Below are 24,297 nucleotides of genomic sequence, written 5' to 3' on the forward strand. Positions count from 1 at the left end.
AGTAATTGGACTATGCACCTCAATGTGTTACCCTATTGCTGCAGTGATTGTGTTTCTGAACTTAGCACTGTATGTTTAGCGCATCAACATTCTGAATTTATCATGACTTACAAACCTGAGCGCACATTAAGATCTCAAGATGCCGGTCTGCTTATGATTCCAAGGATTAATAAAATAACAGTAGGAGGTTGAGCTTTTAGTTACAGGGCACATAAACTGTGGAATGGTCTGCCTGCTACTATAAGAGATGCCCTTTCAGCCTCAGCTTTCAGATCCCAGCTGTAGACTCACTACTTCAGTTTAGCACACCCTGACTAGAGCTGCTGATTAACTGTACAGATTACATCTCTGTTGTTAGTCATTAGCACTAAAACATAAGTGATATAATGTTTATAATTTGTTACTAACCTTCACCTATTCTGTTTCTCTTCTCAGTACTCAAATGTGGCACTTGGTGCCAAGTTGTTTTGCCTGCCTAAGGTAAAGTCATCTCTGATGGAGGATCGCAGGAATCATCATGTAGAGGGGTCCTTTCATTGAATTGACTGGCCAAGCACTGCCTCAGTTGTGGAATGGCCAATAGGGGGAGGCAGCTTGATGGCTGAGGTCTTCAGGACTCTGAACAAATCCAAATCATATTATGTGATATCATCTACTGTTAAATTCTGCTCTATACTTGTAATATTTTTATTTTACTATTATTGAGGATTACTTGTGTTTTGTTCTGTGTATTGTATTGTATTTTCCCCCTTCTTTTTGACACCCACTGCACGCCCAACCTACCTGGAAAGGGGTCTCTCTTTGAACTGCCTTTCCCGAGGTTTCTTCCATTTTTCCCTACAAGGTTTTTTTGGGAGTTTTTCTTTGTCTTCTTAGAGAGTCAAGGCTGGGGTGCTATCAAAAGGCAGGGCCTATTAAAGCCCATTGCTGCACTTCTTGTGTGATTTTGGGCTATAGAAAAATAAATTGTATTGTATGTATTGTATCAACATAAATTTTGCGATTTCTGAAATATTGATAATTTCAGCCAGGACTGGGAATAATGTGATCATTCAGACATTTGCCTCAAGAAATGCATCTTACGGACCCTTCTACCTGTGGCTGCTGAAAGCGTGTGCGGAGCTAAGAAGGTGAACAGAGTGCAATGGAAATGCACAGACTAGTAAATCCTTAACTGTAACCTGGTTAAGGGTTTTCATGGCTACAGTGAGAAATCTACCAATGTTAACTATATTTTTCAGAAGCCAATAACCTGATTTGTCTGATTGGAATAAGTGTTTACAGTACAGTGCATATAAATGCACTGTGTCCAAAATGCATTTCTGTTTGTGGTCACCTGTTTCTTTAATTTTCTTGTAGTCTTTAAGTGGAAGTGTTTGGTCAATACCTAATAATTTTACAGCCGAGGAAGTTTATTGTTTATATGATTATTCAGTGAAATATGCATAGGCTCAATGAGACGGCTAATGGAAGACAGAGTTGTGCCTGTTGCTACTGGCTTTTAGAGATATTTTCCATGTTTTCTTACATGCTGCTAACTTCAATTTCATTCCATGAATTTGTTGTCAACTGAATATGTTTGTGGTCTTGGAATGAGGAATCATACACATGCTTATATCACCTCACTTCTGTCTCCGGCCTCTAATAAAATTTTAGATACTCAGCACATTCTGTTTGCATTATTTTGTAATCAGAAAAAAAGTTCAGTATGCAGCAAAAACCCGTTATGCCATTTTTGCCATGCAGTCCTCACAACCAGCACAGAGGCATCAACTATAAGTCAGACTTAACTCCGGACTGTCCTGGTGTGAGAGAACAAGGGTGTCTGTATGAGTGGGACCTATGATGGGCTGTTGTTCTACCCGGTGTTGATTCCTCATGTGCTTTCGAATGATCGTCATCTTCTCGGCAGTCTGCATCTGAAATGTCTGCTCTAAATGTAGCACTTGATGACCAAAGATTTACATCCAGTTGATCAACAACTCACCAATCAAAACACAGTATTCTCTAGAACCCACCCTCTCAACTTTGATGGGTGAAAATGACAGTTTTCATTTTAAGGCATTTTTCATTTTCTGTTTTTTGTTACTGAAATGTATTTGTGAAGAAATAATTAAATAACTATGCAGAGAAATAAGTAATAAAAATCATACATTTTGAGATACATTTATTTACTTATGTTCACATACTGTATACTGGCGCACTGTTCCAGGGATTGTTCCTTCCTTGCACCCTGTACTTGCCTGGGTAGGCTTCAACTTCTTCATGACCCTGCTCTAGATAAAAAACTTTAAAAAATGGATGGATGAATAGATGTTCACATGCAATTTTTTTATTATTATTTTTTTTTTTGCTGTCACATTTCACAATGTATTTATTTGCATGTTTATTTATCTGAAATATTCCTCCATACTGGAACACAGCGAGAATGTGAAAAGACCTGGAATTCAGCTACGATCACTGGACCTATGGGGCAGCAGCTTTAAGCTTTATAAATTGCTGCCCTAGTGGACAAAAAAATGAAAAGAAAAAGAAAATGTGCATCTGCAGTCAGTAATTGCTAGAAGATAAAAGTGATACTGGGGACATTTTCCAGAGGATAGTCGGCTTCCTAAGCTCCCAACTAAAGCACATATGCCCTTAGGCTTAATAGTGCTGAAAATGAGTCATCATGATCAAATCGTTTTGTACACCTAAGCCATAATCTTTTAAAATAACCATAAATGTTTGTGATACTGTAAATATGACTAAGGTTATTGAAAAGTGTATACTGAAGTTTTCGTCGACTATTATAAGTTGTGCCTCTAAAAGTGAATGCAATAGCTAATGCTCTGTATTTTATTCCTCCTGTCTTCCTAGACTTCCATGTTTTTTCAGATAATAACAACGTCTATTTGCCTGCCTAAACCAAACATTATCTATGAACTAAAAGTCATCGCTTCTTTCCAATTTTCTCTTTTGCTTGCCTCCATTGCATTATAAATCAAGTTTCATTTACTGCACGGTGTGGTCATCCAAATGAAGAAATGTCGACAACTCAGGAATATTTTGGGATGCCAACACGACCCTCCCCATTTACTAACAACACAACACTCAATGGCATAAGAAAACAACAAAAAAGGTAATTGCCATGTAGTGGGGTTGCCTCGGATTAATTTGGCTCTGGCGATGGTTTGTCAGGCTTGGAGCTCCTTTGGTCAGGTCGTCTCCGCAGTAAGTGAAACCTCCTTCTGGCCAGTCACACTTTAGAAGCTCTGGGACTGAAGGGGTGGAAACATTTGACCTCATTGGGCGGTTTCTCAAGACTGTGGAGGAAAATAAATAGACTGTTAGTGGCAGTGCCCCCTTTTATCCTGAGATGATATCACATAACTGGGAAGAACCTGAATGGTGATCCTCAGACAAGCATGCATGACAAAGAGATAATTATGGTGTTATACATTGTAGCGGTTACATGAATCAAAGTGCTCTGTATGCTGGTCAAAAGAGTAAGCAAACATCTACAGTTATAGCAAATATTAAAAGTGTTTGCTGCAAAGCTAAACTGTCTTTAGAAAACATTATGTAGCTGTTTTATATAGGCAATGTCCACACACTCCATCCATCCATTATCCAACCCACTATATCCTAACTACAGGGTCACGGGGGTCTGCTGGAGCCAACACAGGGTTCAAGGCAGGGAACAAACTCTCTGCAGGCCGCCAGCCCACCGCAGGGTGCGCACACATACCCACACAACAAGCACACACTAGGGACAATTTAGGATCATCAATGCACCTAACCTGCATGTCTTTGTACTGTGGGAGGAAACCGGAGGAAACCCACGCAGACACGGGTAGAACATGCAAACTCCATGAAGGAGACCCGGCAAGCAAACCCGGGTCTCCTTACTGTGAGGCTGCAGCGCTACCACTGCGCCATCGTGCCACTGTCCACACAGTTTTCATTTAAAAATAGTGTTTTAATGGCTCCCTATTAGCAATAAGATGCAAATGACAAAGGAGCCAGCAGTTCTCCATCTAACTTGTTTTCGTTTACACCTGTGTGGATTCATCCTGCACTATCTAGTTTAATAAAACACTTAAGAGAAAAATGTGACAGACTGAAAATGATCCGTTTTAAGCTTCAGATCATTTGGATGATTCCCTTCTAAAGGAAGAAAATCAATGATATAAGAACCTAACATTGCAGACTAACTAGTGCGATGGAAACCCGAGCAACAGCCAGCCCAAACTCCGACACGAACACACAAGCACAGTTCTGGGTGCAAAGAAACAAAGGTTTTTATTATAAATACCTCCAAAATGTTACACAAACACAAAAAGACTGTTTTTTCTCTCTCTACAATAATTCTCTCACCACTGTACTGCCCTACTCCAGTCAAGTGTTGCCTCTCTACCTCCCAGCTCCAACTCACCTGAGTAAGGGAGTGCAGTCCCTTTTATTACAGACCTGGGAGTACTTCCGGTGCCAGGGCGATCACCCGATCAAAGTACTTCCGGGTCACACAGAAGTCCATCAACACAGTAGGGAGCTTGTTTCCCTGCAACGCCCTCTTGTGGCACCCCGTGACCCCAACAGGGCTGCTCTGCCAGACTACATTTTCCAGCATGCCCTCTTTGCTTTCCACTGGATGTGGATAGCCGGGACTGCTGCCATCTAGCGTGCTGGGGGAATAAAAACTCCCCAGCGATATCTCTTCTTTTACAGGGGCTGTCCGTCATCTCTTCCTTCCGGGTCTTCTTCCTGAATGCCCATCCAGCCCATGTGACATCTACACCAGCCATAAAATTAAATAAGGTCTTAGATTGTCAAGGATTGGTTTCATATTAAGCAATTGGGTTGGAGCAAAAGCCTGCAGCCACTGCAGCCCTCCCGAACCGACCTTGCCCACCCTTGATCTGCACTGTTGTATCCTGAAAACCTACAATGTCTTGAAATGTTCTGCAGTATCACTATACACTACTACAAATGAGACTCCAGGAATTTCCAGAGATTCTACAATGTCAGACGACATTATTACATCACATATATAAATACCTTTGAAAGAGAAGAGATCTTCAAACCCTTTGCAACCTTTGTGTCTTTTCCAGCCCTCTACAATATCACTCTCCGTTATTATGTAACATAGCAGAGCTCTTCAAACACATGTAAAATGGTGATCTACATCATTGTTTCTTATAAACCTGTTTTGGGCAGAGTGGTGGCTGCGAGGCAAAGGATCTGTGCCTGGTATCTGGAAGGTTGTCAGTTCAAATCCTGTTACTGCCAGAGGGGATCCTACTCTGCTGGGACCTTGAGCAAAGTCCTTGACCTGAAAATTGCTCCAGAGGTGCTATACAGTGGCTGACCCTGTGCTTTTACCTCCAAAGGTCATGCAAAAAACAATTTTCTCTCAGGAATTAATAAAGTACATCCTATCTTCTATATCATATAGACATTACAGATCTTCAAGGTCTCTAATACATCAGTCTACACTATTACTTCTCATAAACCCATGAGACATTGGAATCCTATAAATAGCCCATAATAACCGACTATAGCATTAAATGCAGACCTTCTTGAGAAACTAAAACTACATGACATAATTCTCCACAAACACTCAACCAGCTCTCGTTTGCCATCGTGTCCCATCATTCCTCCCTTGAAATTCTGGCAGCAGCCTTACTTGACTTAGGTGATATCTGCTTCATTTTTCTTGTATTCCCTTTATCTTATGTACAATACATGCATTTCATTATTTTTATACCAAGGTTTTGAAAATGGATGGAGGTTTTCTGAAGCTCATAATGGAAACATATTTTATCATATAAATCTAAAAAGCAGTCAACATCCTACATCAAAAAATGTTTATTTTGTGTAAATCAGTTTTCTCCAGTGCGGCCTTGTTATTACACCCAGCAAGCACAATAAAATCAAATAGATCTTCCCACACAATGATGCATTACTGTGCTTTACCGTTTATCTGTTTTTGACAGCATTCATTGCGGTCCTTCAGTTTTTGGTGCTTTTTCTTTATCTTTTTTAGTTTCCTGTTCATTTGAGTAAAATGAAGGACGCCGGAGCAGCATCACCTCTGATTAATTTGAAGAAATCTAAATTAGCACACAGTTGATTTCTGCACAAACATCTCAGTGAAAAATATAGCTGGCACAGTTCCTGAAAATTGGGGTTCACTTCTGAACTTGGTGACTACCAGTATGTAGTTTGGGTTTACTCCCTGTAGTAGAATTTCTTCTATCTTGGAGGTTATGTTGTATGAATGTGGAAGTTATGTTGTGATGGACTAGCATCACTTTCAAGGTCTGTGCCTGACTCTTGCTCCATTATTTTAGGATATGCCACATCTGATTTCATTTCATTTATCCATTCAGTTGTTTCTGACAATTGCCGACTCTCTGGACCAGCTTTATCCACGCCTTGCTCTCTTGAACAGCATGCCTTAGCAACTGCAGACACATGCCTGTGTTACTTTTGATGGTATCTATCCAACATGTTTGTGGTCATCATGGTATTCTAATCCCACTGACTTTTCCAAGCAGGGTTCCTCTCTCTAAACTATTGGCATGCATCACATGTCCAAAATAAGTCAGTCTTAGCTTGGCGATCTTCTTTAATGGCATTTTAAGGTTTGTTACTGAGTTGTGTGGTTCCTTGTAGAACTATTGCTTAACATATGAAGTTGGTTCCTTATGCTTTGAAAAACTACCTAACATGTCATAAGAAAATTAAATCTTTAATGTATGGTACCTGCGGTGAGCTGGCGCCCTGCCCGAGGTTTGTTTCCTGCCTTGCGCCCTGTGTTGGCTGGGATTGGCTCCAGCAGACTCCTGTGACCCTGTAGTTAGGATATAGCGGGTTGGATAATGGATGGATGGATGGATGTATGGTAGACTACCTAGCAGGACACTAACAGATTTGATAAGTTATGCTTGATAACAGTCTTGATACGTTTCTGTCAAGTGTCATTGTGCTAAGTTGACTGAGATGCTTATTCTACAATCGCGCAAACATGTCAGGTCATATCGAACATCAAGGCTATAATTGTATTTTTCGCCATTAATTGATTTGTTAATAAAGAGTTTCCCTGTGAACAGAGGGTTCCTTTAGTCAGCAACGTTACACTGAACTGCTGAGGCATCTGCTGGAAAGCATCAGAAAAAAGAAGTGCTCAGTACAACTGCATTTTGCTCCATGGCAGCACACCTGCTCACACCGCATTATCAGTCAAAGAGTCTGTGACCAAACAATAATGTGATTGTTACCCTCACAATTCCTGTATTTGCCATATCTTACTCCCTGTGACCTTTTCTTTTTGTTCCTAGAAAGATAATTGAGGCTGAAGGGATGACAATTAGCTACCGTGTTAAAAATCCAGAAAAAATCTGCAGGAGGCTCTAGACACAGTAACAAAAGATAGACGAATGACAGAAATGATGCTGGAACGAGTGTATCGCATCTCAAGGGGACTGTTTTGACAGTAACCAAATGGAAATTGCTATAAGTTGTATAATAAAGGTTCTTTTAAAACAATTCCTGGAACTTTTCTGTCTCTTCTTGTAGTAAAACAGAAAAAATGGAAACTTTTCTGCTTTAACAAATAAGGAGGGGATTTGATACATTTGAACAGGGAACAGTATAGGAACATTACCCTGTTGTCAAACATTTTTTTAATGTTCTGCTTAATTTATAAGTTTTTCAACTGAATGTGCATTTTTCTATTCTTTTGACACTGACTTTCTCCAGTCCATTTCTGAACTAAATCAATTCTGAGGTTATATTTTGGTAGTGGAAAGTATAAACTGGTGAAAATCACCAAAGCATTTTTTTTCAGCTAATACGCTGTGTTCATTAGTGAAATTGTTCACCAAATATTTACCTGGAAATTAATCACAAATATACACAGAACTTTCATGCATGCATACTGTAAGCATACTCTACCTCACAGATGTGAAAGATACTATATAAATAAAATTTATTATTATTACTATTATTATCTTACATCACTGCCTGGTCTACTTTGTGCATGCATGATATCACTACCCGATCTGTACTCCAGCCACATTTGCACCCCACTGTGACGCCACCTACCCACCATGTGCAATGTGCAACAGATCAGGTTGCCGAACTGAAGATAAAACAGGGTCAGAGAAAGAGACACAGAGAAGGTGTTACTAGATTAAACAGCACATGGTGACATGAAAATAACCGTTCTCATCAAAAACAAGTAAGAATCACATTGGTAAATCCCATTCCAGCCCATTCTTGCATTTTTAAAAACCTCTACAGGCTCCTAAACTCATCCTGTCCCTTCCACGTCAGGCTAACCCTTTGTTGAAAGCAGATTGATGCAAAGCCTTCAACCACCAGCCTGTCAATAGCCTTTCATCTTAGCCCACCTGTATTCCCGAAGGCTAGCTGACCGATCAGTTACAACCAGATCAATGCACAGCCTTCAGACCCCCAGTCCTGCAGTTATCAAAGGTTCTTATCCAATCTTGTAGGGTCATAAGTGTGTCCAAGCAACAACTGGCATATCAGCTTTGCTGTGTTTTAAAATTAGATATCGTTAGATGGCCCAGGTTAAATATTTTAAAATTACAACAAAAACATATTCAGTAAGGATAATTGACCAAAATACTTATCATACTAGATATTATCAATATCTTTCATTCTACTATAGTGGGGTCTACACATTGTCCTGTGTTAGTGTAAGCTTTCCTTTGGGAAAGTGGGGATTTCCTCCCACATCCTGAACATGTAGTCATTGGGCTGTTTAATACCCTTAGGTTGATTAATATTTGTAAACGTATTAATGTAAGTGTGCCCAGTGGTTGACTGGCAGTTTTACTGGTTCGTGTGAGTGTGCCCTGAGGTGGACTGGAAATTACCATTAGGTTGGTTAACATGTATAAACTGGTTAATGTAAGTATACCCTGTGGCTAACTGGCAGTTACCTTTAGGTTAGTTAATATTCGTAAACTGGTTAATTTAAGCGTGCCTTTGAGGTGGACTGGCAGTTACCCTTAGCTTAGCTGACGTCTGTAAACTGATTAATGTGAGTGTGGACTGGCAGTTGGATTAGATTTTGGGTGGGGTTCTTTAACTGTTACTAATTAATGGCAGTTTTTACACTTTTTTTCCACTGCATCATTGGCAGGTGAAGTGAATTGCTTAGGGCCACACAAGCAGTCTGTAGTCAGGACTGCATTTGCAACAAGAACATCCATCCATCAATCCATTTTCCAAACTTTCTTATCCAGAGCAGGGCTGGGAGGAAGAAAACCCAGAACATTGAGGTCCTATCCCTTAGCCACTGCTTCTACAGTCAGAACATATTGCACATAAAAAGCACACTCCATAAATGTGCTGTAATCCAGGGTCAGTGGTGCAATGCATCAATAAACACTGACAATAACATTCTCCAAGTACAAATTAACAGATGTTTTTTGGGTCAATGCCATGGTCATTAGGTTTTCCTCTTGTTAGTCCTTAGCCCATGGACAGTGGAGTGGTAAAGTTCAGTCATCTATCTCAGGTTACGCAGTGCAGCACATCAGGCCATAATATATGACTCTGTCTTTGTTACCCTTAGGTTTCCTTCTGTTTCTAAACCTTAGGATGCAGAACAATTGCAACCTTTTTAGAAAATAAAAATGTCAGGTGATGGGGTGGTGGTAAAAGTAAGAAGTGCCTGAGAGTGTTAACATATTTCTGATTATATAAAAATGAAGAGCCCACTCTTTCATGGATTTCAGCGTATTACACGTACCTCTCCCACTTCACCTAATAGCTGCTGTGTGTGATTCTTCTCCATTAGAGAATGTATAAACTATTAAAGGCATAAATATTTAGGGATATTGAATAAATAAGCTGCATTGAGCAAGGGGCACTCTTTCTCCCCTGGGATGTATTTTTTGATGCAGAACAGACTAGAGCCAATGCCATCCCTTGTTTACTCATGGCGGAAAATAATTACAAGAGAGAAATATGGTACAAATAGAGATACTGTATATGTATTTAACTTGCTTTAAAAGATACTGTAACATTCATTCCCAGAATACAATGTATATTCATATAGACATACATATTCAAGCTGGAGAGAAGCCAAGGGACATCACAGCCAAGTGGGAGAATGCTGACAATGAGATGTCCCAACCAGCGGGGAATGTCGATGGCATAGTGAAACGCTTCTGACGGGGTGCTGGATCTTCATCATTATAAACACTCACATACTTAAATATTCATAAAATTCTTGTCAGACATGGGCAACTAGCAGACAAACAGTCTGGTTATTAATACCTTCACTTGTTCTCATCATGTATCACAGACTCTGGGTTTTTTAACTATATTGGTCAAGCAGACATCATCATTTTTTAAAATAACCTGCTTGTGTGTCCTTCACATATTTTCTGCCAATCTCTCTAACCTGACTGATGTGTACAGCTGTCATTTGTCCATCTCTCTGGCACTCGCTCTCTCAGCTGAATTGCTTGGCTTTTGAATAAAATTCACAGATTGTGACAAAATTACCTTCTTGCTACATAAACTGAACGGAGATCCATTTCTTTCATGCATTCATCCATCCATATTTTTGCAGGGGCTCATCGCCAAATCATGTAATTAAAGTTCAAATTGCAAACATAAGGGGGGAGAAAGGTTACTATGTAGGATAGCTGAATTCTGTAATAATTCAGTTTGCCTTTCCAAGGTGGTTCATGTTAAATACAAGACTTATGGAAAAAATGCCATTAAGCGTGTGAAAAAGAGTTAGTTGCAGAGTCCCGAAAATAGCTGGGGTGCCAGCCGGACCACCCCGTTTAATGGCAATGCAATTCAACAGAAGTAATCGAGCATCATGGAAATAATTGGGAGCCCTAGAACATAAAATATTGCCTATAGTGTTAAGTGAACTCACGGCTCCATCCTGGTACAAGTTTTGGTCACAAGTGAGATGTCTCCTTCCAAGTTAACAGCTATTTTTATTTGCTTTAGACTGGAAGCAGAGGGGGCTTTTGGGAATGATGGGTGCATAGTCAGTCAGTCTCCTAGGGAGTCCTCTCTAAGCTGAGGAGACATGACAGCTAGCGACAGCACCCTCTCCTGAATCAGGGTGGCACTGCATACCTGATGAGAGGCGGCAAGGTGATCCTCAGACGCACATGCATAACAAGTTAGAATGCTTTCAAAAATAAAGCCATCAATAGTTTTTCTTTATCAATATAGTAGAAAGTAAACATGAAAAAAATATATACATAAAAACACTATTTGGTCTGACCACTCTTGGCCTACAGTTAGACATTCAGACTTTGGTTGTCTTACTTGTAATCCCAGACCAGCTTGACTTCCTGCTCCTCTTTTATGTTTATGACTTTAAATGTGTGTTTGGGGTCATAGCCATGCTGCAAAATGAAGCTGGACTGGTTAGACACCTCCCTGATAATATTACATGATGGACAAGAATCTGCCTATACTTCTTTGCAGTAAGGAAGGCATACATTTTTATGAAATCGCCAACCCCATTTGTGGAGATGTGGCCCGAAATCTGCAGAGATCTTCCACCCAGCTTCACTGTTGCCTGCAGACATTCATCCATGTATCATTCTCCAACCCCTCTGCAGACAAACAGCCTTCTGTTAGACCCAAAAATTCAATTTTTGACTCATCAGTCCATAGCATATGCTGCCAATTTTCTTCAAACAAGTCCTTGAGTTTCCATATAATGGTGAATTGTTTGCCTTTTTTCCACAATAGAGGAATGACTTATTGGTTACAACTTTTCCCTGAAGATCACTTCTGATAATACTTCTCCATGCTGTAGGTGAGAGTACTAGTGGTTTCTTCCAGTTCTGACCTGATAATGGTACTAGACATCTTCTGATTTCAAAGGTTAATAAGCAGGATGTATGTTTAGTTAACTGCACTCAGTTTCCATGGCTGACCATTCCACTCCCGGTCCTTATGCTGCTGCTTGGACAGCAGAGCTTGGACAGCATATCTGGAAACACCTGTCTGTAACAAAACTGTCACTAAGTAGTGATCATGATTATCCAAGATAACCATCTAACTATGCTTACTTTTGCCATGGTGTAAGATTTACAGGTTAAACCACCACATCAACTACAACCTCACCTTTATACATGGGAAAATGTAGCTATTAGCTAAACAAATGGGCTTCATGGACTGAATGGTCTCCACTAATTTCTCACTTCCCTGGAGGAAGTGATGCTGCCAATCCAAACTTGTTGGTGTCTACCAGATAGGAAGTCCGGAATTCAGTTACAAAACCTGACACTAACGGCTAAGTCTTGCTAATCAGCCTTATTGGTTGTTGTTAAAGGCTATGCCATTTATAATGATGCTCCTGGTGATGTTGGTGTACATTTGCTTTCTCTGTTATGTAAAGTCTTTATTTACATGTCTCTATGTTGTCATCAGACTGCCTCATAAAGGACAAGTATTTAAAATCAATACCACAAAGGGGGAGTTCTTTCAGCTAGAATCTTAAACCCATGCCTGCTCATTTCTGTTCATAGCCCAGAGCTAGAGTGACAGCACAAGACCAGATTAAATTCCACCTTAGTCTAAAGAACTAGAGTAAGAAGACAAAGGAGGAAATGATGATGTGACCCATTATTTTGCTTATAATTATTTGCACCACAAAATCTGGTGTGGCAAGGTGTCACCTAGGAGATGTGACAGTAGGGGGCGCTGTCGCACCTTCAGACCCACAGACAATATGCCAAAACACCAGGTAAAAGTCCAGTAATATTATTTATTTCAATAATAATGTGCACAAGGCACCTACCTTCCACAATACTCAATAATAATAACAAACACTAATCAATAACAATATATAATCCTCCAGCTCAGTCACCCTTCCTCCCAACTCGGCCCACTCATCTGGGATTTCCCAGAGTCCTTTATAGTTCATGACCCGGAAGTGCTTCTGAGACCTCAGTCCACGTGATTATCCAGCACTTCTGGATCAGGTGAAAACTCTTCTTCTTCATCCTGGAAGTACGTCATTTCCTCTGTCGCTGTGCCTAAGACGTACCTCCGGGTTATAGGGAAAATAGCAGTCCCTGCTCCTCCCTACAGCGTCCCCTGGAGGTCCCCATGGTATCCAGCAGGGCTGTGATGAAAAACTCCACTGTCCATGATGCCCTGCTGGAATTCGGGGCACCTCTATGTTGCAAGAAGGGCTCCACCTGGCAGCCTGGGGGTATTGGCCGGGATGAACGGCCGGCCATATTCCACAGAGAGCATTGCTGACTCACAGCTCCGGAGCCGCATGTTTGAATTCTGAAGACAGAACAGCATGTGTGATATTTGCGTGTTCTTCCTGTGTCCACTTGCCACCTTCATTCCAAAGAAATGCACGTTTGGGACTTTAAATGGTCTTGGTCAGAGCATGGATGGGTGTTTGTTTGTGTGTGCACTGTGGCCCCATTCAGGGATAGTTCCAAATAATCCTACTGAGACAGACTCCTGTCTTCATGACCCTGAACTAGAAAAAGTGGGTTTGATAATGGTGAGATGGAGGAGTCACTGGTTGCAAGTATTAAATTGATTTTCATTGCTTGGCATGCTCTTTTGTATTCATGTGTGTTAATATGAAGACTCATGGTTCTGTCATTAGATTTTTTTTATGTGTGATTCCAATTAATGATACCATTCCTTGTATTGTGTGTTATCCTTTCACCCCACTTTGACTTTTCCCATGTCACCTATTAATGTTGCCAGTGCTGTTATTTTATAGGGCACCTTTCTTATTCTTCTCCTAGTTGTACTTTAGGGTCACCATGCCTATCAGACTGCGGGTTTGTATATACATTATTTTTTTAAATTTCTCTTCAGGGTGCTGGACCATGTTGTTTCAAGTAATATAAGACCCTGAGCTGATGTGCTAGTGTCAAACTGACTGATTGCATTGACTGATTTCAAGTAGACATTAGGGCCCACAACACAGCTCATGCAGTCTCGCAATTTCTTCCCAAAACTTGCAGTTTGCCTCCATTCTTTTTCCATAAGTCACTAAACCAAGGAAGTGTGGGATACGCTGGTTGGCAATGGGGTGTCAGAGATACTTCACCTCTGACTAGGTCACTAAGTACTTGCAAAATGTACTTTCAGAATAGGGCCAATCATGACTGCCAGTTGATTTGACCACAGTGAAGTGCACAAACCAATCATTTTGGGCATTGTGGCCAAATTGTTCATCAGAGCATTGACAATAACATCACAGCTCAATCATTATGAAAAGCCCTGGTCAAAGATGCAATGGCCTTGACAGCATAGCAGCAAATAACAACAAAAAAGGACGGGGCTGTGCGTTTTTGCAAGTCGCCTTTTCTTTCATATTCATTGTGTGAACCTCAGCCCAGTCACTGAAAAAGCCTGTGAAAGTGTCATCTACATGAGCCTGCCAAGCTTATTTGACAGTGGCATTAGGATGGAAAACCGGCCGGTAGCATTGCGGGGGTGAGCACAAAACTACCAAGCAACACTGAACCTCATCTCTTAGAAATTCAAAAACTGACAAATATTCTCATTTAATAGAAATTTAAATGCATACATTCCTTAAGTAATATAATGGACTCATCAGTCTGTTGTTTTACTATTGAAAAATAAATTCAACCAACTTATAAAAGAATTGAAGACTTGTAACGGGGATTAAGAATGCTTAGAAATTAGAATTTATGAGGAGTGAAATGCACTTGTTTTAATGCTCTTTTGCTGTTGTGTATTTATAATATTGCTATAACTATTGTGAAATGAATAGCCTTGACACACCCATATATTGTCCCTGGTTGCAAAAGGTTATTTCTCCAGAACTCATGTGCATTCTTTTGAGTTCTCCACTGACCTGACAGGTGGAGGAAAGATGGCGGCTTTATAAGCCGAAAGGCGGAAGTGATGTCATCTGGCTGGAACCATAAGTGATGTCAGTCTGGGGGCTGGGATCGGAAGTGTCGTTCAATCAGGCAGGTTTTCCCATTTTTGGCCTGTAGAGATAACAGAGGTAGGTTTAGTGCACCCCGCCACCCTCTGGCTTGGTGGGTAATTACCTCCACTTGGTCCACTCAGCTCACTCCTCGTCGCACGTGTGTGACACTATGTATTACGTAGCTTTAAGTTTGTGTTAAGCATATATACAGGAGGCATGATTTACTTTACTGAGAAGAACAGCTCTGCTTTGGTGTTTACCTAGCCTCCCCCTGGGACTTTTAAAGTATTTGTTGCGTGGGGTTAGGGGGTGTGAAGCTATCACTTTTGACATGGCGTGGAAGGGGAGGGCAGGATTAGTTTGCAAGAATGAGTTGTCATACGTGTGTGCATAGGGGACAGTTTAAGGGCTTGGATAATTATAATCCTCCCCTGGAAAGCCAAAGGGCGCTGTTGACTAATGCTTCTTCTCTTCCACTCTCTGCTGACCGACAACCATGACAGCTCTGATGTCACTTCTAGTTCCACCCATTTAGACCCGCCTCTTCCTGCTAAGATCCTTTTTTTACCAGAAACAACGCCATCTCAGCTAGTCTGCTTTGGAGTCTTTCGTCATTAGGACATTTCTTTTCTTTTTAAAATATAGAGTGAGCCTTCTAAGTGTCCCAAAGATCCCTGTTTCCTTTTGTATCCTTTTGTTACAGAGTATATATAGCTTCCCCCTTCAGGCAGAAAGCTTTCGGGAGTGTAATTTATGGCAGGGAGAGCTGTGAGCATGCATCAAACAGATTTGGCAAGTGTGATCTGTTCTAATATTACATGAGCCTATAAGCCCATCTCCCGAAGAAGAAAGCCTAGGCATGAAAAAGCAGTTTGTGCACCCATTGGTTGGAAGTATGGCTCTTTATCATTGGACTTGCATTGGAGGCTTTCCTGTATCACAACGCCCCATTGGTTCCTGATTTGTGATAGACAATATAAAAGCTGGTCACTCCACCTTTCCTTTGCTTTCTGGCCATGAAGAAAAGACCACCTCCCTCTCTTGCCATTCATCCATGAAGAGATGACAACTATGTCTCAGCCGCCATATTGAGACAGGGAGACTCTCTGGACATGTGCAGATGATGAGGTGTCCAGGAAGAATCCAATACAAGTGTAAGTTATTGGGCTACCTAAAACTACACATCTAGCATTATCAGGTTGTATGTTTATGGTTTGCAAAGGGTATATGGCATAAATAATACGTGATATGAAGATTGTATTGTTCAGACTCACAAGAATGTACTAAGCAGTTTATACTTCAAAACTGAATTTGTAGCTTAGATGGAATATCATGAAACTAATATTGATTAACCTGCCAGCAAGTTGGACACCTGAGTAAACAGCCAGCACTTAGAAAACCTGTACCTTCTGACTTTATTTAAACAGAGACTTCTTAAACTTTTACACTCTGGACTCTAAATCCCACTTTAAACACACACTGCGTATATTTTTAAATAACTGCAATAGATTGATTTGAAATGAGGTATCTTTACTGACTTGAACCTTGTATCTTTTACATCATTCTTTTAGAATCCTAAACAGATTGTTACAAATACTTTTTAAAATTTATTAGATCTGGGATAATTAGGATCCCAATAGACAAAAAGCCTGAGAAAGGCAAGCACTTGTTGACTATTCTTAGTGACGTGAACCCTTTAAGTTTGGGATGCGTGCTGAGAAGAGAAAGGCAGAGTGAAGCAGAAAAAAGAAGAGTGAGGAGAGAAGAGAAGGGGACAACAAAAGGAAGAAGAACCCAAAGAACCTGACAAGACGTCTGCGGACTGAACAGCTGTCCTCTCCCCAGACTTCTCATCCGTCAGCTGTATGTTCTACATTTTTAATAAGACCTTTTTTCAAATACATTTCCTAACCTATTAAGTCTCTTTTCAAATACATTTTCTACTTTTGCTACCATCAGCTTGACTGTGCTTTTATTAATTTTGCTTTATAATAATATTGATTTTATGCTATTTGACTGGTCAAGGTCTATTATTAAGAGCACCTGGTGTGGATGATTGCCATATTACTACAGCGGTCGGCAGATGAGAAGAGACGTCTTCAATATAAAGCCAAACAGTGAGCAGGCATCTGCTTTGGTGATTGGCATGGGTGTAACTTAACCATTTGGTCTGCTTATGCTGAGATAGTAAGTCACTTTGCTTGAGGCACCTGTCCATGTGCTGGTAAGGCTGTATATGTGGGGTACTGTAAAGAAGCTATATTAGGGAAAAAATCCACAACAATACACAAAGCCACATTCTGTTTGCTTGTATGGCGCTAGTTATAATAAAATTTATTTCCTACAATACATAGTTAAAAGTGTAGCTCTCTCTCCTGCATGTTCCTTTACTCTATCTAATTGCCTGAGGAAGGGAATGGAGGAGGAAGTGCTAAACGGTTGTACCTGACAAGAGTGGAAAGTGTTTGGGCTTTAAGACATTTTGTTAAGGTGTCTATAATAAAGAGTAAAAATGGTGAAAATAGGGTCACCTAGGACTCTGTACGACAAAACAGGAGTGTAAAGGCCAGACTCAGGAGCCATATAACAAGTGAGGTACCGAGGACCCAGTTCATCACAAAGTTAAATAAACAGCAATTTGGAAAAATGTGCTTTTCTTATTAAAAAAATAATATATATTTCGAAATTGAAAATATAATATCTCTCTCTCTCTCTTTATATATATATATATGCTCACATATATATATATCACAAAAAGTAAAATGAAGAGACAAAATTGTAGTTAAAAATGTGGTCACAAGTCAAAACCAAAAATGATTCTTCTAAGTAAAGATTTGTCATAAAGGCTTTTTAAATCCACAAACTCAGATTAGGAAGTGGCCCAAATGGTGACCTTTCAAGTTGTCACATCATTAGCGGTGGTTCACAGCTCTCAGGATATGCCCCTAACAACATGAGCACAGAGGTTGGTAGAGTAGCCAAAAATTGTACTCAAGTAAGAGTAGCGTTACTTCAAAATAATATGACTCAATTAGGAGTAAAAAGTAGTCATCCGAAAAATTACTCAAGTAAGAGTAAAAAAGTATTTGGTAAAAAGACTACTCAAGTATTGAGTACCTGTTTGATCATAATAAATGAATTACTTTTTAGAAATGTTGTAATAAGATAGACCAAAATATAAAATAATGTGCAGATTCTGCTATTTCCAAATAATAAAATAAAAAAATGGGTAAAAATAAATAACATGTTTACAAAATAAAGATGCACAAATAACACAAAGTTCCAAATCTCAATTTTTCACAACAAAGCTTTTGAAGTCAATACCTACCCTACAGTAATAACTACATGTATGTTTGAACAGTGCAGACTACTTACTGTGACAAGATATCCTATACACTGACAATATAATGCTGCATATTCATTTTGTAGTGTAGTGGTCCGCGGCTTTAAAAAAAAAATCCATAAAGCCGTGTCACTGTCCGTGGGCGCAATTGCACGACCGCGGGGAGTTAATGAGGTAGTTGGAGTGAGTCGCACCATCGTTCTTAATTGCTCCATTGGCTTCCTGCGGCGTGTGATTAAGGCCCACAGAGATGGGAGTGTATATATACGGGTCAACACAAAAAAAGAAGGGGGAATCAAAGAAAAGGAGAAAAGAGCCAAGATGGAGGTCGGCTGAAAGGAGCTTGTGGCTGCTGAGTCTCTGCTGGCTATGCGAGCAATGGGTGAGCCAGGAGGTGGGCTGAGATTAGGAGAAGTTAGTCTGCATTTTAACCTCAGAATTTTAACAGATTTTTTTATTGATTTTTTTTTTATCCTTTTCACAATGATTTTTATGGATTTATGTATATATTGTTTTTTAGAACACTGACTGGTTTTTAATAAAAGCATTTGAGCACTTTTTCCACCATCCTCTGGACTCATCAATGAATTATTCTCATATGTCAGCTCATCACGGTCATAACTATCAACGGTGTGGGTTCATCAGACACCCATATGGGAAGAGGGAGTCTGTAGGGGACCGGCGTCATCACACACTTGCCCTCCAAATAGCACAGCTGATAGAAAATAACATTAGAAGAAGGCAGCTTGTGCACGTAAGTCCCACTTTACCTTGACTGTCTATGTATGTTTGGTTAAAACGTGCTTGTTCTTCACTTAGCGCAGTGATGGTTAAGCTTCTCAAGGTTCTTGTAGTGAAGCTGTGACCGTTTAGCAGTGAACAGGAGCCCCCCATGACTAAAAAGTCTCTCGCAGGCTGCAGACGCAGGAAGTTTGTGTGTGGTCATGTGACTGCATGGCTACATCTGATTAGTGAAACGGAGTCATATGATTATTGTTGCTACATCTGATTGGTTAAACAGTCATGCAGTAGATCCACTGGCGACTTCTCTCTGGCAAAAATATAGTGTAATGTATAAAAAGTAACGAGTCGAGTGTTGCCCAATGTAGCAGAGTAAGAGTAGCGTTTCTTCTTCACAAATGTACTCAAGTAAAAGTAAAAAGTATGGTGCAGTAAAAGTATTCTTAGAAGTAGAATTTTTTAAAAAAAGTTACTCAAGTAAATGTAACTTGTTACTCCCCACCTCTGTATGAGCGTGGGCTGAATGATGCGACGATCAAAATGTGGTGATCGTAAACAAACCAAATTGTGCTGAAAACGGGACAAAATAATTCACAGAGGTAAAAATAGCTTTAATTAAAAAATGTTATGAAATATTCAAATTCTCGGGCTCCAAAAAAAAGAATATAATCTTATGTAAAATGCCATAAATTGACAAAGAAAAATGTTGAGTAAATTTAAATAGTGAACCCATTCATTACAAATAAACAGTTTAACAAGGCAGTCCAGTGGCATTCTTAGCTGCTGCCTCAAGGATCAAGGCTGCTGATGTAAATCCCATGCATGGCTGCTGTCTTTCCATATCTGCATGGGTTATTCAATGGATGCTCTGGCTTCCCTCCCACGTATCCAAAAATAGGTGTGTTAGGCTAACTGGCCCTTTGTGAATGTGGGCTATGTACATGGTTGTGCTCTGTGATGGACTGGCTCACCATCCACTTTTCTGTCTTGTGCATGATGCTGCTTAGGATAGACCCCAAACTCCATGTGGGTTTAAGCATACCTGTAGCCTAAGACAGTCTGTCTCAAGTGTGTCAAATACCCTGTGCTCATTTTTGAGTGGTTCTACATCTGACTAGCATTACATGGCGAAGACACTTCTTGTCACTCATACACAATTAGACAATGTTAGAAAAATCCTGCTGCAGCTCTGCTGACTTCCTAGAAAGTACATGTTGAACAAGGCATCCTTCCATCAGCTCTAGTGAACTCCTGCTGACTGCTGGAAATTAAAGTCATCTGTGCAGCCGCGTCAACCTCCGAGAGCCTAACGAGATAGATGACTTCACTTTCCTGTGTATACAAGCTACAGGAAATACTTCTGAAACACAAAGTTTAAATTGGGAACAAGACGCGTTTAGCCTCCCACTGTTTCCAACCTGATGGTATTATGATATCAGTAATCACCATCACACTCTTCATCATATTAATACCCCACACAATTATTGCTTCAACCAGGACTTCATCATTGACTCCAATTTGTTTCATCTGATATGTTGTAATTCTTTATTTCATTCTTTGTGCATATTTTCTTGAATAATTGTTATTGGCTTCCTGACATTGCAATTCTGTGGACAACCCCAAGGTCTATATACCCCCATTTACTTTTTCTGTGTTTTGCTTTGTGAATTTTTTAGATTTCAACCTTATGTGGATTTAGTCTTTGGGATGCAGGAGGACTATCTGGAGGAAAACCCACAGAGAGAGTGCAAACTCCACTCAGTAAGTACCTAGCCAGGCTGAGATGAGAATTTATGGCACCAGAGCTATTAGATGGCAGTACAAGCCACCGTACTGCTCTCATTTCATGTATAACCTCTATTAATTGCAGTCGTCTTCTGTTTAAATTAATTATACTCAAATCTATTCATTCAGTCAGTTACTTGCTACACCTTTCCCGATCAGGCTGTACTACTATACAATAGGACCCCTGCAGTCCATAAACATTGACATACCTGGGTGATTTAGAGAAGCCACTTAATGTAACAGTTTGCCTTGACAAATGTCAGTAGCCCTCATATTCATTGAAAATATACAGTATTTAATAAGGCATTATACAGGGGTGGCCCACGAAAAAGTGGCCCACCTTCACCGAGAGGACTGCATTATGTGGTGAGGAGAAAAATGATCAAATTTGGTACTCACATTTACAGAAGATACTGAAAGTGATCTTAATGCATCTCTACAAGACAGGTGATATGACTACAGACACTAACCATCTCTTCTCTTTCCCTCACTGCACTTTGGAGAAAAAGACCAACAATGAGACAGGACCCCGCCTACCACGACCCAAGTTGGCCACTCCCCTTTCTCCCTAGATGCCTTAAAAATGGGCGTCTGGAGAAGAAGCACAATGTTTCAGACTCAAGCTCATAGTGATGTAAGAAAGTGAATTACAATGAGAGTAACATCAGAGGTGATATTACGAAAGCTTTGTTGTACCTGTGGCACAAACTTTCTGTTCTATATTATGAATATATAAGAGGTGGTGACCCGGCTGGGGGCCCAACAAACACTTTTTGTCTCCCTTGGTCTGTCATATACTTATCAAGGGTCATTATACTGTAAATTCTTCTTTTAACATTATAGTTTAAGTGCAATTGTTTTGCAAAGCAAAAACAACATAACATTCTTAAAATTATTCTAATTTAGGGTTGCACCCATGGCAGGACATCATTGCATTATAGTGCCCATTCACATGGGACTCAATATAGAATCTATACTAATAAAAGGCAAAGACCTCACTGATTGACTGACTGACTCACTCATCACTAATTCTCCAACTTACTGTGTAGGTAGAAGGCTGAAATTGGCAGGCTCATTCCTTACAGCTTACTTACAAAAGTTAGGCAGGTTTCATTTGGAAATTCTATGTGTAACGGTCAATACTGGAACCTACTTATGTACATATATATACGGCCATAGCCTGCAGCTCGGTCGCCGTGTGAGGCGGAGTTGCATCCCTCATCGTCACGCCTCCCATGTAATTGAGTGCCTGCCCATATAAGGCTGTCCGTCAGCAGGAATACAATAGACACGCTGTCGCTAAATATTCGCGGGTGAAGGACTGTGCTTATGCAAACGAAGATGAGATGGTCAGGGATGGACTAGTGTTTGGCATAAACTCAGAGAAAGTGCAAGAGAAACTTTTAAGTGCCGGGTCTTAGCTAACATTAAATAAAGCCGTGGACATCGCAAGATCGCACAAGATAACACAAGCACAGCTGAGCTGCAGCTTCATTGCATGTACTCCGAGCAGCTCATGTGAACTGACTGTGAACGCAGTACGCAGAGAACAAGCAAGAGCTCCAAAGAGCACTGAACAAAAAACGCATTACACAATTGAGAAGGCAGCAAAACAATATGAAGCGAGTGATGCATACAAGCATATTCATAAGTGCAGCTACTGTGGAAACAAAGCACACGGTGTAAACCTTAAATTTAAATTAAGTTCATAGACACGCTGCCGCTGGCGTTTGTCATGCCTACGATGAATACGATATTCACGAGATACAAGTTTAATGAGAAGACGCAGGGTATAAACAAGACTTTTGATCACTTTGTAACGGAGTTAAAATTACTGTAACAGAGTTAAAATTGCTGGTGAAGGACTGTGCTTATGCAAATGAATAGGAAAGCAAGGTATAAAGCTTAACTTTAAATTAAGTTCATAGACACGCTGCCGCTGGCATTTGTTATGCCTAAGATGAATACGATATTTGCGAGATACAAGTTTATTGAGAGGACACAGGGTATAAATGAGATTTTTGATCACTTTGTAACAGAGTTAAGATTGCTGCTGAAGGACTGTCCTTATGCAAACGAAGATTAGATGGTCAGGGATAGAATAGTGTTTGGCACAAACTCAGCAAAAGTGCGAGAGAAACTTTTTTACGTTCATAGACACGCTGCTGCTAAATATTCGCAGGCAAATCCACAACTTAATATTGGGAATGCCTGTTGAACATCTTAGATTCACGAGTACCAATTTGGGTAGTGATAGCTTTGATGAATGAAACCTGTTATCTTTACAACGGTTAACAACGAAGATGAGATGGTCAGGGATAGACTAGACAAACACGGAATGTAACTTGAACACAACACATCCTCTAAATATGAACCTGATTGAAACAAATAATGATAATCAAATCCTTGATGATAGTAACACTCATAACAGTCACAAAACAATTACATTGACAATCATGTTACGTTATTTTTAAAATGTTTCCTTTTCTTTTTCATAACTTCTTTAACACACTACTTCTCCGCTGCGAAGCGCACGTATTTTGCTAGTCAACAATATAACAGAACATGCATGTTTTTGTGATGTGGGTAGATAGGCAAAATACCAGATGGAAAAGGCCATGGGAGAATGTGTAGACTCCAAGTGCAAATTACTATGCCTCCCTACTGCCCAAACCAGAAATATTCACAAACATTAATAAAAAAATGTACATGACATGACTTTCATCAAAGAGATCCCAACCCAGTGCATACTTGTGTAATGCCCAGTCATTGCTTTGGCTCAGTGGTGTCTTATGTATGCAGACAATAAGCCACATACACAGGATTTACATTTTTAACTGTATTATAATATGCTGTGTTAAAACTGATGACAAATTAATTGGTTGAATACAGCTCTCTATATATTTGAAATACGTTTTCATTTGATGACTTTGATTAAAATGCATGAAGGCATTACCAAACACAATGGCTCATGACTTCAAATTTAGGGACATAAAAGGCTGATCTTGTCTCGGCCAACAGCAGATCATTAGAAACATCACAGCAAACCGGAATAACCATATTTTCCTAGAAATTCCTCCCTTCAATTCAAATCAATTTATTTTTAAATAGCAGCCTTAAATTGGTTAGCTCAGTGTGCAGCACAGCTTGTGAAAATTTCAAATGACTCGGGAATAATAAACACTGAGACAAGAAATAACAAATACTAATTCATTATTTCTAGTGAAATTGTTTTTTTATTTTTTTTGGTAAAATAATTACCTTGTACAGCAGATCTACTGGTTCATTTATTGTGGATCTGAAGCACAACAGATGTCCATATGAATGGGATCCAACATGGTGTTTATTGTATACAGCGAATGGCAGGCACACTGCTGGGCAAAATTATTGTTGTCACGGGGCAAACGTGCTCTGCAAAGACCCTTAGGGTTGGCATCTTCACAGGCCTGTGGCACAGTGAGATGCTCTGTAAAGCAAA

At 40.0% G+C, this 24,297-nt stretch overlaps 1 long non-coding RNA gene across 1 annotated transcript in view; it reads right to left on the bottom strand.

The window, feature by feature from the left end:
- Window positions 1-2,201: 2,201 nt before the first annotated feature.
- LOC120517669 overlaps window positions 2,202-24,297 on the bottom strand; it is a 55,176-nt gene continuing 33,080 nt past the window's right edge. Inside the window, exons 2-3 of the long non-coding RNA XR_005631081.1 lie at window positions 14,870-15,008; window positions 2,202-3,305 (exon numbers count right to left, since the gene is read on the bottom strand). This is a non-coding gene — a long non-coding RNA (uncharacterized LOC120517669). The remainder of the gene's footprint in view (window positions 3,306-14,869; window positions 15,009-24,297) is intronic.

This window comes from Polypterus senegalus, chromosome 17 (genome assembly GCF_016835505.1).
Source record: "Polypterus senegalus isolate Bchr_013 chromosome 17, ASM1683550v1, whole genome shotgun sequence".
NCBI lineage: Eukaryota > Metazoa > Chordata > Cladistia > Polypteriformes > Polypteridae > Polypterus > Polypterus senegalus.